Below are 15595 nucleotides of genomic sequence, written 5' to 3' on the forward strand. Positions count from 1 at the left end.
TTGGCGGTTCGAATCCCTGCGACGGGGTGAGCTCCCGTTGCTTGGTCCCTGCTCCTGCCAACCTAGCAGTTCGAAAGCACGTCAAAGTGCAAGTAGATAAATAGGTACCGCTCTGGCAGGACGGTAAACGGCGTTTCCGTGTGCTGCTCTGGTTCGCCAGAAGCGGCTTAGTCATGCTGGCCACATGACCCGGAAGCTGTACGCCGGCTCCCTCGGCCAATAAAGCAAGATGAGCGCCGCAACCCCAGAGTCGGCAACAACTGGACCTAATGGTCCCTTTACCTTTAGCTTTATCCCGTACTTTATTCTGTGAACCGCCCTGAGATCTTATGACGAAGGGAGGTATACATACCCTCCAACATTTCTCTAATGAAAATAGGGACGTCCCATTCCATAATGATTATTTTATTATTTATACCCCACACATCTTACTGGGCCACTCTGGACAGCTTCCAACATACATAAAAACATAATAAAACATTAAAAATAAAACCCCATCCCTATACAGGATTGCCTTCAGACGGCGCGGGGGTTAGATAACTCCACACTCTCTCAACATTTCTCCAATGAAAATAGGGACATCCTAATGAAAACTGGGACATTCCTGGATCAAATCAGAAACTGGGACAGTTTCTGTAAATCCGGGGACATCTCTGGAAAACAGGGACACTTGGAGGGTCTGCGGTATATAAATCTAATAAATAAAATAATCTGGACAATCTAGTCCTGCTCCCTGACCCTAAATCATCCCTATCCTTTTCCTCACAAGTCCAGCAGTGAACCACTTTTAGGGAGTTGTCTGCAATGAAACCTGACAATACTTTACAAAACTCCACTGTTCTTGTCTTCAGTGGATGGCTTGCTCTTTATGGATGCTGCATTCTTGTACGGTCTGTGCCATTTCTGGGCATGCCAAGGCTATGGACCTGTGGTGGGCAGTGAGGGGAGCAAGCAAGTGGAAGAACAGGATGAGCGACCGGAGGCCATGTGCCCAAGATGGCTACTTTTTAGCTTTGTGCCCTGCATGTTCCTTGGCAAACCATGGCAAGGGATACGGAATGCCACAAGTAGTCATCGAAGTTGGTGCGTTCCGGCTCTCGCTATATGAGCTCCCTCCTTCCCTAGGCAATGCAAAGATGCCACCAAAAACAAGGAGAAAAGAAAGCCTAAAAGGGTGAAGAAGGATTTTCATTATGAAGTTAATTAGCTTCTCTGAGTCAAGCTGCACCTTTTCAAGAGGAGGAATTAGAGGGATTTAATTGCTTTATCAGCCTTCTCTTTGATTTTCAGCAATCAGGCCGATTCCATTTAATTTAACTGCCACAGATGAGAAGAAAATTGATGCACTCACCTGCCTTGGAGCAGAAAAGAGAAAGAGAGATGGGGGGAGGGGGTGGGGAGGAAGGAAAGGAAAGTCAAGAAATTGGCAGATTAATGAAAACCAACAGCATTTGCTCCCAATTGGAACGATGTGCCTTGCCCCGAGGTGTTGGGATCTTTGTGTGTGTGTGTGTGTGTGCTTCTGCAGTGAGGTGCACAGCGATGCGAGACCCATCTTAATGGTAGCAATGGGGAGAAACAGGGGGCTGCTCTGCCTACGGGAAGCAAGGGAATGCATTCTCAAGGAGGTCGGGGACCAATTAATGCATATATACATGGATGATGTCAAGGAAGAGCAAATTATGGCTCAGGAGCTGGTAGCCTACAAAGTCCTGGCTCAGTCTTGGCAAGTCCTTCCATTGGGTGATCATCCAATACCAACCAATGCCAGTTCCATGCTATGGAATCTGTAGGCCTTGCCTAGCTGAAGAACATTTACCACAGGCTTTCTCCCCATAAAAATCTACTTTTATTTATACCTACTTAGTGCCTGATCACCTCATCTGTCTCCTGAGAAATCTCTATATGGGACAAGAAGCTACAGTTAGAACTGGATATGGGACAACTGATTGATTCAAAATTGGGAAAGGAGTACGACAAGGCTGTATATTGTCTCCCTGCTTATTTAACTTATATGCAGAATTCATCATACGAAAGGCTGAGATGGATGAATCCCTAGCCGGAATTCAGATTGCCGGAAGAAATATCAACAACCTCAGATATGCAGATGACACAACCTTGATGGCAGAAAGTGAGGAGGAATTAAAGAACCTTTTAATGAGGGTGAAAGAGGAGAGCGCAAAATATGGTCTGAAGCTCAACATCAAAAAAACGAAGATCATGGCCACTGGTCCCATCACCTCCTGGCAAATAGAAATGGAGGCAGTGAGAGATTTTACTTTCTTGGGCTCCATGATCACTGCAGATGGTGAGAGCAGCCACGAAATTAAAAGACGCCTGCTTCTTGGGAGAAAAGCAATGACAAACCTAGACAGCATCTTAAAAAGCAGAGACATCACCTTGCCAACAAAGGTCCGTATAGTTAAACCTATGGTTTTCCCAGTAGTGATGTATGGAAGTGAGAGCTGGACCATAAAGATGGCTGATCGCCGAAGAATTGATGCTTTCGAATTAAGGTGCTGGAGGAGACTCTTGAGAGTCCCATGGACTGCAAGAAGATCAAACCTATCCATTCTGAAGGAAATCAGCCCTGAGTGCTCACTGGAAGGACAGATCGTGAAACTGAGGCTCCAATCCTTTGGCCACCTCATGAGAAGAGAAGACTCCCTGGAAAAGACCCTGATGTTGGGAAAGATGGAGGGCACAGGAGAAGGGGACGACAGAGGACGAGGTGGTTGGACAGTGTTCTTGAAGCTGCTAGCATGAGTTTGACCAAACTGCGGGAGGCAGTGGAAGACAGGAGTGCCTGGCGTGCTCTGGTCCATGGGGTCACGAAGAGTCGGACACGACTAAACGACTAAACAACAACAACTTGGCTGCATACGCTCATACATTTCCATTCGCAGCATCATTGAGGGACTTGGTTCTTTGCTGTTTCCCAGCATTCTTTGTTTTGAATATTCACAGAGGCATAAGTTGGAGATTAATAGGGGTTCTTATCATCACATCTTTATTAATTCATAGAAATATTTATATACTATTACTTAATAAAATATATCAAAGCGGTTTAAAACCAAAGTACATAAAGCCATACGGTAAAAAAGCATGTCAAAAAGATTAAAAGCCAGCCAGCAATTAACTATTGTGGAAAGATACATTTTTAATTGCCTGCACAGGCCTGGTGGAATAGAAAAGTGTTCAGTAGGCGTTTAAAAGTGGAAACAGAAGACACCTGCTGAATCTCTACAGATATTTACAGTCACCCATAATACTGGACCAGTGACACTAAAAGCTCTATTTCTTGCTTTCAAACGAGTCTCACCAACTTGAGGAATGACCAACGGACCTCTCATGAAAACCCTATTAGAAGAAGATTATGTGGGTTGTTTCTCGCGTTCAAACATATTTTCCCTTGAATTCAAATCATGATTAATTTTCCAGATTTTGAAAACTGCCCAAGTGTTAATTATAAAAGAACAACGCAGGAACCGAGTGTGTTGTGACTTAGAAACAATTCTGTCCATGGTACTGTTGACTGGATTTGTTGTTGTTTGTTTAGTCATTTAGTCGTGTCCGACTCTTTGTGACCCCCATGGACCAGAGCATGCCAGGCACTCCTGTCTTCCACTGCCTCCCACAGTTTGGTCAAACTCATGCTGGTAGCTTCGAGAACACTGTCCAACCGTCTCGTTCTCTGTCGTTCCCTTCTCCTTGTGCCCTCTATCTTTCCCAACATCAGGGTCTTTTCCGGGGAGTCTTCTCTTCTCTTGAGGTGGCCAAAGTATTGGAGCCTCAGCTTCACGATCTGTCCTTCCAGTGAGCACTCAGGGCTGATTTCCTTCAGAATGGATAGGTTTGATCTTCTTGCAGTCCATGGGACTCTCAAGAGTCTCCTTCAGCACCATAATTCAAAAACATGGCGATCAGCCTTCTTTATGGTCCAGCTTTCACTTCCATACATCACTCCTGGGAAAACCATAGCTTTAACTATACGGACCTTTGTTGGCAAGGTGATGTCTCTACTTTTTAAGATGCTGTCTAGGTTTGTCATTGCTTTCCTCCCAAGAAGCAGGCATCTTTTAATTTTGTGACTGCTAGTAGTGTATAAATTTTGTGACTGTTAGTAGTGTATAAATTGAATCACTTATGATTTGAATCGTAGGGCTGGAAGGCCATGTGATCCAGCTCCCCACCTTGCTTGTTTGTTTAATATCTCATCTTTTATTTATTTAATATCCCAACTTTTTCTTCCCTTTCGATCCATCCTAGTTTTCCTTCCACCCCTTTTGTAGCTGTATATTGGATGTTGCTTGTAGTATGTCTTTATTTTAAAGTTTCTTAAAACAACAACACCACACTGCTCACTATGTAAAAAGCATCAGGGATTTCAGGGTCTCCTGAAATGTTTTAGGTTTACTTTTTAGGTGCCAAGCAAAGTTCATCCTGTTCCCACAGTGGTTTTTAGGATCTTTTTATTGGCCTTAGGTGCTGTCCTTATCAGGCTGCTTCTTTTGCCGTTTTTATCTTCTGTAGTTTTTATGAGTCTTTTTTATGATATATGTTGTTTATTATGTTTTAATACGGGGTTGTTCTGCAAGTCACTTTGCAGGCACTTGTCAAAAGGCTGGATATAAATCCTATAAGCAAGCAAAGAAGCAAATGAACGGGCAAACAAACAAACCAACAAACCAACCAACCAACCATGGCCTCCAAAATGGAATAGCAAATCCCAGATTCTTGGTTTACATTGGTGGCACTAAACTCCAAAGCTTGAGACTTATCTCAGTTCTCATGGCTGTATAATGTCCGCTTTTGATATACATGTCTGAAATAAAAACTGAAAAAGTGTCCCAGATCGATCAATATTTAGCTAAAGGAACTAGAATTTAGGGGCACGGAGGACCAAGAAGGTAGCTCTTCTCCACGTTCCTCCACGTTGAAAGGGTTAATTGGGAATTATTTCCCCCCAGGACTTCCAATTATAAGTCTCCTCCTTGCCAGCCTGCCACCCTCTACTGAGCTCAGGGAATCAAAGGCTGGTTATCGTGAATATTGAGCTGCTATAACCTCTGTCCCCTTTTATTAAAGTGGCACTGCCATGAATTTCTCAGTTAATCACATGTTGGCTTGCAGAGGTCAGGGAACTAAAGCAGAGCAGAGGAAGGTAAAATGGTATTATGCAAATGGACTCGGACGGGAGTCCACCCAGGAAGAAGGGGATAAAGCAAATAACTCTTCGAGGGAGAGGCGTGAATCTCTGGCATAGGTTTGCTCAAGTTCTTCCCGTTGGGAAGAGCAAAATCAGGAGCGAAACCAGGGCTTTGGGGAAGGCAAGAGAAGACATCCAATGGCATCCTGCATTTTCTGATGCTCAGGCTTTGCTCATCTGCGAGAACAGAATGGCAGGCAGAGAGCTTTGTGGGCTGATCAGCTTGCTGGAGGGTGCAGGATAAAATTCCTGTGCTGTTGAGGGAAGCTTTTAATGTTTACTAGATTATTGTATTTTAATATTCTGTTGGAAGCCACCCAGAGTGTCTGGGGAAACCCAGCCAGATGGGCGGGGTATAAATAATAAATTTAATTAATAATAATAATAATAATAATATTTTCAGCTGCTTACACTTTGCACAGAGGGACTTGAAGGCTATGTCTTCATCCGCTTGAATACAGTATCCCGTTACACATACCCACTGGAATTGTGGGGTATGTGTGTATGTCGAGGTTCCAGTTTTCAGCCTCTTGCCTCCCCACCCCTTCATAGTTATGGGACAGCAAGCTGGCCAGCTTTTTCAAAAAGCCAGCTCAACGTCATGTACACGAAGAGCGACGTCTGAGAAGAGTGAAGTCCGAGACGTGGGGTTTTGTGACAAATAAAATAAATCGCAATAATGAATACATTTCTGTCATGCCTCCCCCTCAGAAGTCTTTCCCCCCTAAAGTAACTTCAGCTGTTGTAGCCTTTCAGCTGCTATAGCCCCCTGATCACTTGATCTGCGCCGTTTCTGACATGCTTTCCCCCTCAGATTGGATGGCTAGAACTCTGTACAATATCCCAAGTGTAGCAACACCATGCATAAAAACACAACGACGGTCTTATCAGCAGGAATGGAATACTTGTATTGAATCTCATTTTGTCCTCCATTCAGCCAGTTTGGAGAGATTCCCTTTGAAGTTCTTCAGTGTCTGCTTGGGCTCCCATTATCCTGAATTACTGGGCGCCATTTGCATATTTGGCCATTTCACTGTGCACCAAACATCTCCAGATCATTAATAATCAAGTTGAAAGCACTGGTCCCAAAAGATGTTCTGGGGACCACGCCACTTTTGACTTCCCTTCCTTGTGAGAAATTCCTCTTTTTTAAATGTTCTCTGCTTCTTGTTCTTTAAGGTTTTCATTTATTTAAGCTGTTAGTTGCTTTTATCTGCCAAAAGCAACCCAAAGTGACTTACAACCAACCCAACCTAAATCCAAAAGAGGACTCGCCATGACTTTTGGCCATATTTGGAAGTCCAAATATTTTCCTGCTTGCTCACACTTCCATGACCCATAGGAGAAATATTAAATGACATCTTCTATTCCCTGAAGCTCCTGACATCGATCTTGCACAGTCTTCTTAGCATCTTCATAATAATTATTTTTATTGAATATTTTCACCGCCCTTGATCTGCAGATCACAGGTGGTATACAATATAAAAACACAAAAATGCATATTATAAAAACAAATGAAGACAATACCCGCCCCCCTAGTTTAAAAGGCAATAGATTAATTATCCAAAGGCCTGGAAGAAGAAGAATTTTTTGCTTGTGATGCATACCCTCCTTCATTTTTCTGATGAAAATAGGGATGTCCTATTCAATAACAATGGGGTGCAGGTGGTGCTGTGGGTTAAACCACAGAGCCTAGGACTTGCCGATCAGAAATTCGGTGGTCCGAATCCCCGCGACGGGGTGAGCTCCCCTTGCTCGGTCCCAGCTCCTGCCCACCTAGCAGTTCGAAAGCACGTCAAAGTTCAAGTAGATAAATAGGTACCGCTCCTGCGGGAAGGTAAACGGCTTTTCCGTGCGCTGCTCTGGTTCACCAGAAGGGGCTTCGTCATGCTGGCCACATGACCCGGAAGCTGTATGCTGGCTCCCTCGGCCAATAAAGTGAGATGAGCGCCGCAACCCCAGAGTTATTATATAGAACAACTTGAGGATCTGCAAAACAAATTAACTATTCAGCTTCAACCAATGGAACCTAATCAAATCAAGTCTGGGCAGGTGTTCATTAAGAGATGGGGGTAATTTCTATCTCCATCACCTGGGCAAGTTATCAGCTGTGGTCATGCAGCAAAGTTTATTGTGATTCCTCCCTCACCACTGTGTGGACCTTGGGTGTAAGAGGCAAAAGGCACCCCCCCCCCAGGACCCGCAGGCCATGCCTGACAACAGGGATGCCCACCACCCAACACTGCCTCAGGTAAGTGTTCCATTCTTTCTGAAATCTTTTCAAATGCCCAGACTGCATGCCAGCTAACCAAACTTAAAGAACACCACTCAACAGTGTGGAGCAGGCAAAAAAAGAAGAAAAAAAGAAAAAAAGAGAGAAGGCCTGGAGCCAATTAGGGTCTCTCCCCCCCCCCCAAGAAAAATCCTACTCAGCCCCTGGAAAACAAACAACTAGCCTGTAGGCCCACACTGCAAAAGGCGAATAAAGAAGAGGGAGGGAAATATTATTTTATGATTTATTAAATTTCTATACCACCCTTCTCCCATAGATCACAGGGTGGTTCACAGCATAAAAATACAAAATGAAAACACGCCGGGGAAGAGAGCCTGTCCTTTTTGTTTCCGTTAAAACATGATTCTCTGTCGATATAGAGATCGCTCTTCTGCATTAGGAAGCCACTGGCAGAACTTCTGGTTAGAAGTGTGGTCTTGCAGGCATATCAAGTACATTTTTGGTGGTTAATGCATGCTCTTGTGTGTAAAAAATATTTGTGCAAGCAATGCGAGCAATGGTCCAGGGCTCTGCCAACTCCGCTTTAGGAAGGAAGTTAACACTAGATACCCATTCATCCAGCTAGGGAAACCCACCAGAAGAAATATCTCCAAGCATTTCTGGTTCTGCATTTCCATTCCGGAGCAATGTAATAAAGCATCTTACTAAATCAGCAAGTTATTACAGTAGCAAGGGAGTACAAAATGATCGCTTGGATTTATTTACAATGTTCTTCCAGGATAGGAAGGGTGTGGCAAATTTGTTCATGGGTTGAATGGCTCCATCTGGTACACAGGCTGAGACCCTACCTGCCTGCAGACTGCCTTACCTGAGTGGTGCATGCTCTAGTTATCTCCTGCTTGGACTACTGCAAGGAGCTCTATGTGGGGCTACCCTTGAAGGTGACTTGGAAACTGCAGTTAATCCAGAATGCGGCAGCTAGACTGGTGACTGGGAGTGACCGCCGAGACCATATAACACCGGTCCTGAAAGACCTACATTGGCTCCCAGTACGTTTCCAAGCACAATTCAAAGTGTTGGTGATGACCTTTAAAGCCCTAAAGAGCCTCGGCTCAGTATACCTGAAAGAGCGTCTCCACCCCCATTGTTCTGCCCAGACACTGAGGAACAGCGCCGAGGGCCTTCTGGTGGTTCCCTCACTGCGAGAAGCCAAGTTACAGGGAACCAGGCAGAGGGCCTTCTCGATAGTGGCTCCCGCCCTGTGGAACGCCCTCCCACCAGATGCCAAGGAAATAATCAACTACCTGACTTTCAGAAGATATCTGAAGGCAACGCAGTTTAGGGAAGTTTTTAATGTTTGATGTTTTCTCGTGTTTTTAATATTCTGTTGGGAGCTGCCCAGAGTGGCTGGGGAAACCCAGCCAGATGATGGGGTATAAATAATAAATTATTAGTATTATTATTGAGTCTGCCCCTCACAACGGTCTCGTGAAGGGCTCAATCAATGTCGCTCCTAAGCTTTGGTAGGAAAAGTAAGGTAGAAGGCTTCGCAAAGAGTCTAAAAGTGAAACGAGAAGCCGAATGGGGTTCTGCCAGGTGGTAGAGTGGTGAGATGTTGAGGAGAGAATAAGCACAGCAGGGCCCTCCAGAACAGGCCATCTAATTAACTGCTTGCTCTCATTTTATTTCCTTCAATCTTTCCACTCCTGCATCATTTGTTCCCTTGTTTAAGTGAAACAGCAAGATACTTCTCAAAATTTTAATTCTGAAGTGCTGCAGTTGAGTCCTGTTGGGCGGGATGTCCTGGGGGCTTTGTTCTTGATGGTGTTGAGAGAGCTGGCGTTCCTGGGGTTATCGAAACTCAACAGGTTTGGGGGAAATGGAAGAACAAGGATACCTGCAAGGGACCCGAAAGGGCATTTGTGCCGCTCACAACCATGACATTATTTGCCCTCACCCCTGGCCCTGTCAGACTTTGAACGATGTTGCCTTTCCATAGCTGTGTCGCTGGGATGGTGGTTGCCATTTTTCTTCGCTACCGAGGCCTTGTATCGAGGGCAGAAATCCAGCTTTTTCTGAGGGGAAGCTGAAATCGTAGGAAAACGGAATCTCTTGGATTTCTGCCTATGCTCGCATCTACACCAGAGATTGAAAGCCCATTGTTCTCCAGCTAGATAGCTCAGCTGGTTAGAGCATGGTGCTGGTAATGCCAAGGTTGCAGGTTTGAGCTCCACATGGGACAGCTGCATATTCCTGCATTGCAGGGGGCTGGACTTAGATGATCCTCAGGGTCCCTTCCAACTCTACGATTCTATGATTCAGAGAATCCTGGGAGCAGTAGTTTGTTAAAAGTGCTGGGAATCAAAGCTCTGCAAGGGGCACACTACAGTTCCCAGGGTTCTTTGGGGGAAGTTGTGTGTTTTCATGTAGCTCTGGCTTCCTCAAACTTGGCCCTCCAGATGTTTTTGGCCTACAACTCCCATGATCCCTAGCTAGCAGGACCAGTTGTCAGGGACGATGGGAATTGTAGTCTCAAAACATCTGGAGGGCCGAGTTTGGATCTAATCCAAACTCCTACAATGCAGAAATACACAGCTGTCCCAAACAGGGATCAAACCTGCAACTTTGGCACCATCAGCACCATGCTCTAACCAACTGAGTTATCCAGGCTCATGGACTAAACAGAAATGTGTGTGTGTGTGTGTTGGGGGGGGGGCTTTGAATGTTCTTTGAATGCTGGGCAGTGGGTTCAAGACTCTTCAGGAGCTGCAAATAAAGGGAACTTGAAATGGCTACCAAACCAGCATGTTTCAACTAGAGTGAACATGAGAGAGATCTGCATTGGCTCCCAGTACGTTTCCGAGCACAATTCAAAGTGTTGGTGTTGACCTTTAAAGCCCTAAACGGCCTCGGTCCTGTATACCTGAAGGAGTGTCTCCACCCCCATCGTTCAGCCTGGACACTGAGATCCAGCACCGAGGGCCTTCTGGCAGTTCCCTCCCTGTGAGAAGTGTGGTTACAGGGAACCAGGCAGAGGGCCTTCTCAGTAGTGGCACCCGCCCTGTGGAACACCCTCCCTTCAGATGTCAAAGAGATAAACAACTACCTGACATTCAGAAGACATCTGAAGGCTGTTCAGGGAAGTTTTTAATATTTAACGCTGTATTGTTTTTAACACTTGATTGGGAGCCGCCCAGAGTGGCTGGGGAAACCCAGCCAGATGGGCGGGGTATAAATAATAAATTATTATTATTATTATTATTATTATTATTATTATTATTATTTCACTATGGTAAAGGATGCGAGAGAGGTTATCTTGGCCTAGCAAGATCGCCCCACCTCAAATTATTAGTGCCTTAGGTTAATTTTCTGTTTTCAGGTAGGAAGTCTCTTCCTTTTTTTTTTAAAAATAATTTTTATTAACCGGCCAATCAAATCAAATCAAATCAAATCACATCACATAAATTCCGAATTACAAAGCCGAATTTTACATTTTTTGTTGGGGGGACCCATATTTCAAGTTCTCAAGGAGATTCCAATGATCTTCTTGCTGCTGCGTTAATATCCACAAATCTGTCCAAATAATGTTCATAATTCTATCCAGTCCTATCTTGCTGTTCCCACATCTCGTCTTGTTCGTATATTTTTCTTTTTTTCTTTATGATCTCTTCTGATAATCTCCTTAAGCAGGTAAACACCAGTTATAATCCTGGTGTTTTCCGTTCATCCAATCATCATGTTGAGATGGTTTCCATATATCATCACTTTCATAAATAAAAGCACTCTTTCCATCATTAGTCTCGCAAATCTGTCGCCTTCTTTAGTCCCTCTGAGGAGGCTGACCCACAATATGAAAACAGATCTATTTCTCCTCCCAAACATAAATCTTTCGACAGAACTTGCCAAAATGGCGACGCTATTTTTTGCTGCGTCATTCCAAAGCTCTTATGCTTTCCACGATCTCCTTAAAACATGCTTTGGTTAGAAAATTATCTCCACACAGTCTTAAATCCTCAGCTTAAGTCATTTAAACGACATTTATGACTTGTGGGGGGGGGGATTCTTGGTTAATCACATAGAGAAAAGAAAGGAAAGTCCCCCCCCCCCATCCAGTCCCTTTGCCGAACATACCGAGCCTTGGTGTGTCTTCTCATGATTTATGCCTGTTCCTCCGACCCGTCTTGTTTCTCAGAGATCTCTTCAGTTAGCAGTCTTTACTCCCCATTCTTCCTTGAAATATGTGCATTAGCTTCCTCCTAATTGTTTCTTTTGAAGTTGCTGCAGCTAGAGGCGCGAATCAGAGACAGCGTCCAGGAGCGCCGAAATCCGCACAAGGGCTTTCTGCCTCGTGCCCCCACCCCCTCAAGTTCGGGGGTGGTATAGGGCACAGCAGACAAGGGCAGTTCCCCCCCATGCTTGGGGGGGGAGGCTGTTTACTCCCATCACAGCCTCTTAATTACCCCGTGTGGGTCGGAGAGATGTTATTGTCAGCCATCTTCCAATGCGCCCCTAGTGGCCCCCGGTAGGAAGTCTCTTCCAACCCTGGGACCGTCTGCATACAAGGCAACCCTCCAACATTTCTCACATGAAAATAGGGACGTCCCATTCCATAATGATAATTTTACTATTTATACCCCACACATCTTACTAGGTTGGGGGTCATGGGAGTTGTAGTCCCAAAACATCTGGAGGGCCGAGTTTGGGGATGCCTGGATTAGATGATCCTCAGGGTCCCTTCCTATTCTACAATTTCTAGGCACAAGTCCAAGAGGTTTCTGTTTGCCCCACTGCAGAAAACCTGATTGATGTTCTGATTCATTTTTTAAAAATATAATATTATTTTTATTTTTTCAAATTAACAATAATAATCAAATACAACTACATATAGTTGTTTGGACTCCCCTCCTCTCCTTCCTTGGTTCCCTATACAAGCATTTGCAAAAGTGCATCTCTTCCTTAACTCCTTTATTACACTTTATACTTCTTCCAAAGTCACCTTTTAACTACAGTGGTTTGTTGTTGTTTAGTCGTTTAGTCGTGTCCGACTTTTTGTGACCCCATAGACCAGAGCACGCCAGGCACTACTATCTTCCACTGCCTCCCGCAGTTTGGTCAGACTCATGTTTGTAGCTTCAAGAACACTGTCCAACCATCTCGTCCTCTGTCGTCCCCTGCTCCTTGTGCCCTCCATCTTTCCCAACATCAGGGTCTTTTCCGGGGAGTCTTCTCTTCTCATGAGGTGGCCAAAGGATTGGAGCCTCAGCTTCACGATCTGTCCTTCCAGTGAGCACTCAGGGCTAATTTCCTTAAGAATGGATGCGTTTGATCTTCTTTCAGTCCATGGGACTCTCAAGAGTCTCCTCCAGCACCATAATTCAAAACATCAGTTCTTCAGCGATCAGCCTTCTTTATGGTCCAACTTTCACTTCCATACATCACTACTGGGGAAACCATAGCTTTTACTATACGGACCTTTTTTTGGCAAGGTGAACTACTAGCTTTTAAATTAGCCCTGCTAATGTATTTAATTGTTTTCAATAATTTTTTTTAATAATCCACATATCTCCCCCATTCTTTGCTGAAAGTTCTTTCTTCGTGATTTCTCAATCTTCCCGTGAGTTTTGCCATTTCCACATAGTCCATTAACTTTACTTGCCATTCTTCCTTTGTTGGGGCAGTACCCTCCTTCCACCTCTGGGCAGATAGCATTCTGGAGGCTGCAGTTACTTACATAAACAATTTTGCCTGGTCTTTCGGTATATGCATTCTGATTCAGCAGCAAACTGTGGGTTTTCCTGCATTGGTTGAAAGAACCTCTTGGACCTGGGACTCGAACTCATGGGACAAATGATAGTTTGCATGAGCCTTCAGTGAAGGAAGTTCTGAGCTTGTGGCCCAATGGTCTAACTCAGTATGAGACAGCTTCCTTTGTATGTATTTTCTGCCATGCTTGTTGAATGGTGCATGTCTTAAGCCAGGGGTCAGCAAACTTTTTCAGCAGGGGGCCGGTCCACTGTCCCTCAAACCTTGTGGGGGGGGGGGACTAGATATTTTTTTTTTTAAAGAACCAATTCCTATGCCCCACAAATAACCCAGAGATGCATTTTAAATAAAAGCACACATTCTACTCATGTAAAAACACCAGGCAGGCCCCACAAATAACCCAGAGATGCATTTTAAATAAAAGGACACATTCTACAGTGGTACCTCTGGTTAAGTACTTAATTTGTTCCGGAGGTCTGTACTTAACCTGAAACTGTTCTTAACACGAAGCACCACTTTAGCTAATGGGGCCTCCCGCTGCCACTGCGCCGGCGGAGCCTGATTTCTGTTCTTATCCTGAAGCAAAGTTCTTAACCTGAAGCACTATTTCTGGGTTAGCGGAGTGTGTCACCTGAAGCGTATGTAACCTGAAGCGTATGTAACCCGAGGTACCACTGTACTCATGTAAAAACACCAGGCAGGCCCCACAAATAACCCAGAGATGCATTTTAAATAAAAGGACACATTCTACTCATGTAAAAGCACGCTGATTCCTGGACCATTCGTGGGCCGGATTTAGAAGGCGATTGGGTCGTATCCGGCCCCCGGGCCTTAGTTTGCCTACCCATGTCTTAAGCAAACTTAACAGGTGTTATATGGCGATGCCTTGTGATAGTGAAGATGCAAGGAATGAACTCATGGAACAGGAATGACTCTGTGCATCACGGATATTTTGAAATACCAGATTCAAGATGGAGCTTGAATTGGTGGCAGTAGTTTAATTGCAACTTGGGGTGTGTGTGTGCGGCAGGCTGACATTTTTTATTTACTTTTGTTATTCTCAGGACTTCCAATATTGTGCTCCTTCAATGGAACTTTCTTCCTTTCCTTTCCTCGCCTCCTCTCTTCTCCTCTGCCTTCTACTCTTCTGTCTTGAGTTTGCTGCTTCTTGATTAAAATGTTGACTTTAACTTGGAATTAACCTGATTAATGTAATTGAAAGTAAAAGTCCGCTGCTCAGCACTTTGGGTGATGAGTGGAGATGGATTGAGAAAGAAAGCTTTCAGATTGAATATACTTCTCTCCCCTGGCTGTTAATTGCTCCGTTTACTGGTACCTGCCTCACTGACCGTCACTGTTTAGTCCAGTTAATGATGATACACAGTCCATACTTTCCAGAGATAATTAAAAAACATTTCAGCACATAACGGTACTGCAGGGAGTTTTCCTCTCAGTCACAGGGAAAAAAGACCTCAGAGGGGAGCGGTGCGCTGGGAGGGGGACATGCGCTGTTGCAATCTCTGTAGAGTTTCACCCTTTTGGAAAAAAAGAAGCGTCAACTTTAAGTGCTGTTGCTAATATCTGTGCAGGTGTCTGTCTTAGGGAAGAGACAGGTAAGGAATCCGCTCTGGGGAGAAATGAGAGAGAAGTAAAAACAAATTAATGCAGGGTGGAGAGCCCCTCTTCCTATCGTTGATACCAGGCATCCCCAAACTCAGCCCTCAAGATGTTTTGGGACTACAGTTCCCATCGTTCCTGACCTGTTACCTAGGGATGATGGGAGTTGTAGTGTACTGGGGGTGCCTTCCCTGCTTTTGGGGTTAGGGGTGAGAGTCTTGCTATAGGGCAGGAGTGGAGAAGCTGCTGTTGGGCTGCAACTCCCATCAGCTCCATCCAGCATGGGTGAGAGTTGATATTCAGCAGTATCTGGAGGGCTACAGCCTCCCTGCTTCAGCTGTAGGGTGTGAGAGTCCTTGGTTGAACTCTTGGAAAGCCCAGCTGGGGCGGGGATTGAATGGCTTCTTCCAGTTTCCTAAGAAGAGAGCTTTCCCTTGTTGCAGGAAACCACCACCCCCATCATTCAGTTTGTACAAACACCACACACACACGCACGCACGCGCGCACACACACACACACACACGACATACGCGACGTTTCTGTTATAAATTCATAGTAAATCAACCATACATCTGATTTACACCGGTCCACTTTTATTTTACTCCATGAAGGAAGGACTATCAAAGGGGGATGGTTTGATAAAGGACGGCCATAATCCCTTAACCATACCAGCACATACACAGGAGCCCTACCCAGTTGGCATGGCAACCTTGATGGTCCCAGACAGAAGACCATCAAGGACACAATGGACTTGCATATGGGAGTGGATTCAA

General features: G+C 44.8%; 1 long non-coding RNA gene across 1 annotated transcript; it reads right to left on the reverse strand.

Annotated features, from left to right (window-relative positions):
* Positions 1–14153: 14153 nt before the first annotated feature.
* On the reverse strand, positions 14154–15491 carry LOC308477315. The gene is made up of 2 exons (XR_013986478.1): positions 15393–15491; positions 14154–14832 (listed from the first exon to the last, which is right to left on the reverse strand). It is a non-coding gene; the product is annotated as an uncharacterized lncRNA (long non-coding RNA).
* Between the last annotated feature and the right edge of the window lie 104 nt (positions 15492–15595).

The sequence above is a fragment of the Podarcis pityusensis genome, assembly GCF_964106645.2.
Source record: "Podarcis pityusensis genome assembly, chromosome: 5".
NCBI classification, from domain to species: domain Eukaryota; kingdom Metazoa; phylum Chordata; class Lepidosauria; order Squamata; family Lacertidae; genus Podarcis; species Podarcis pityusensis.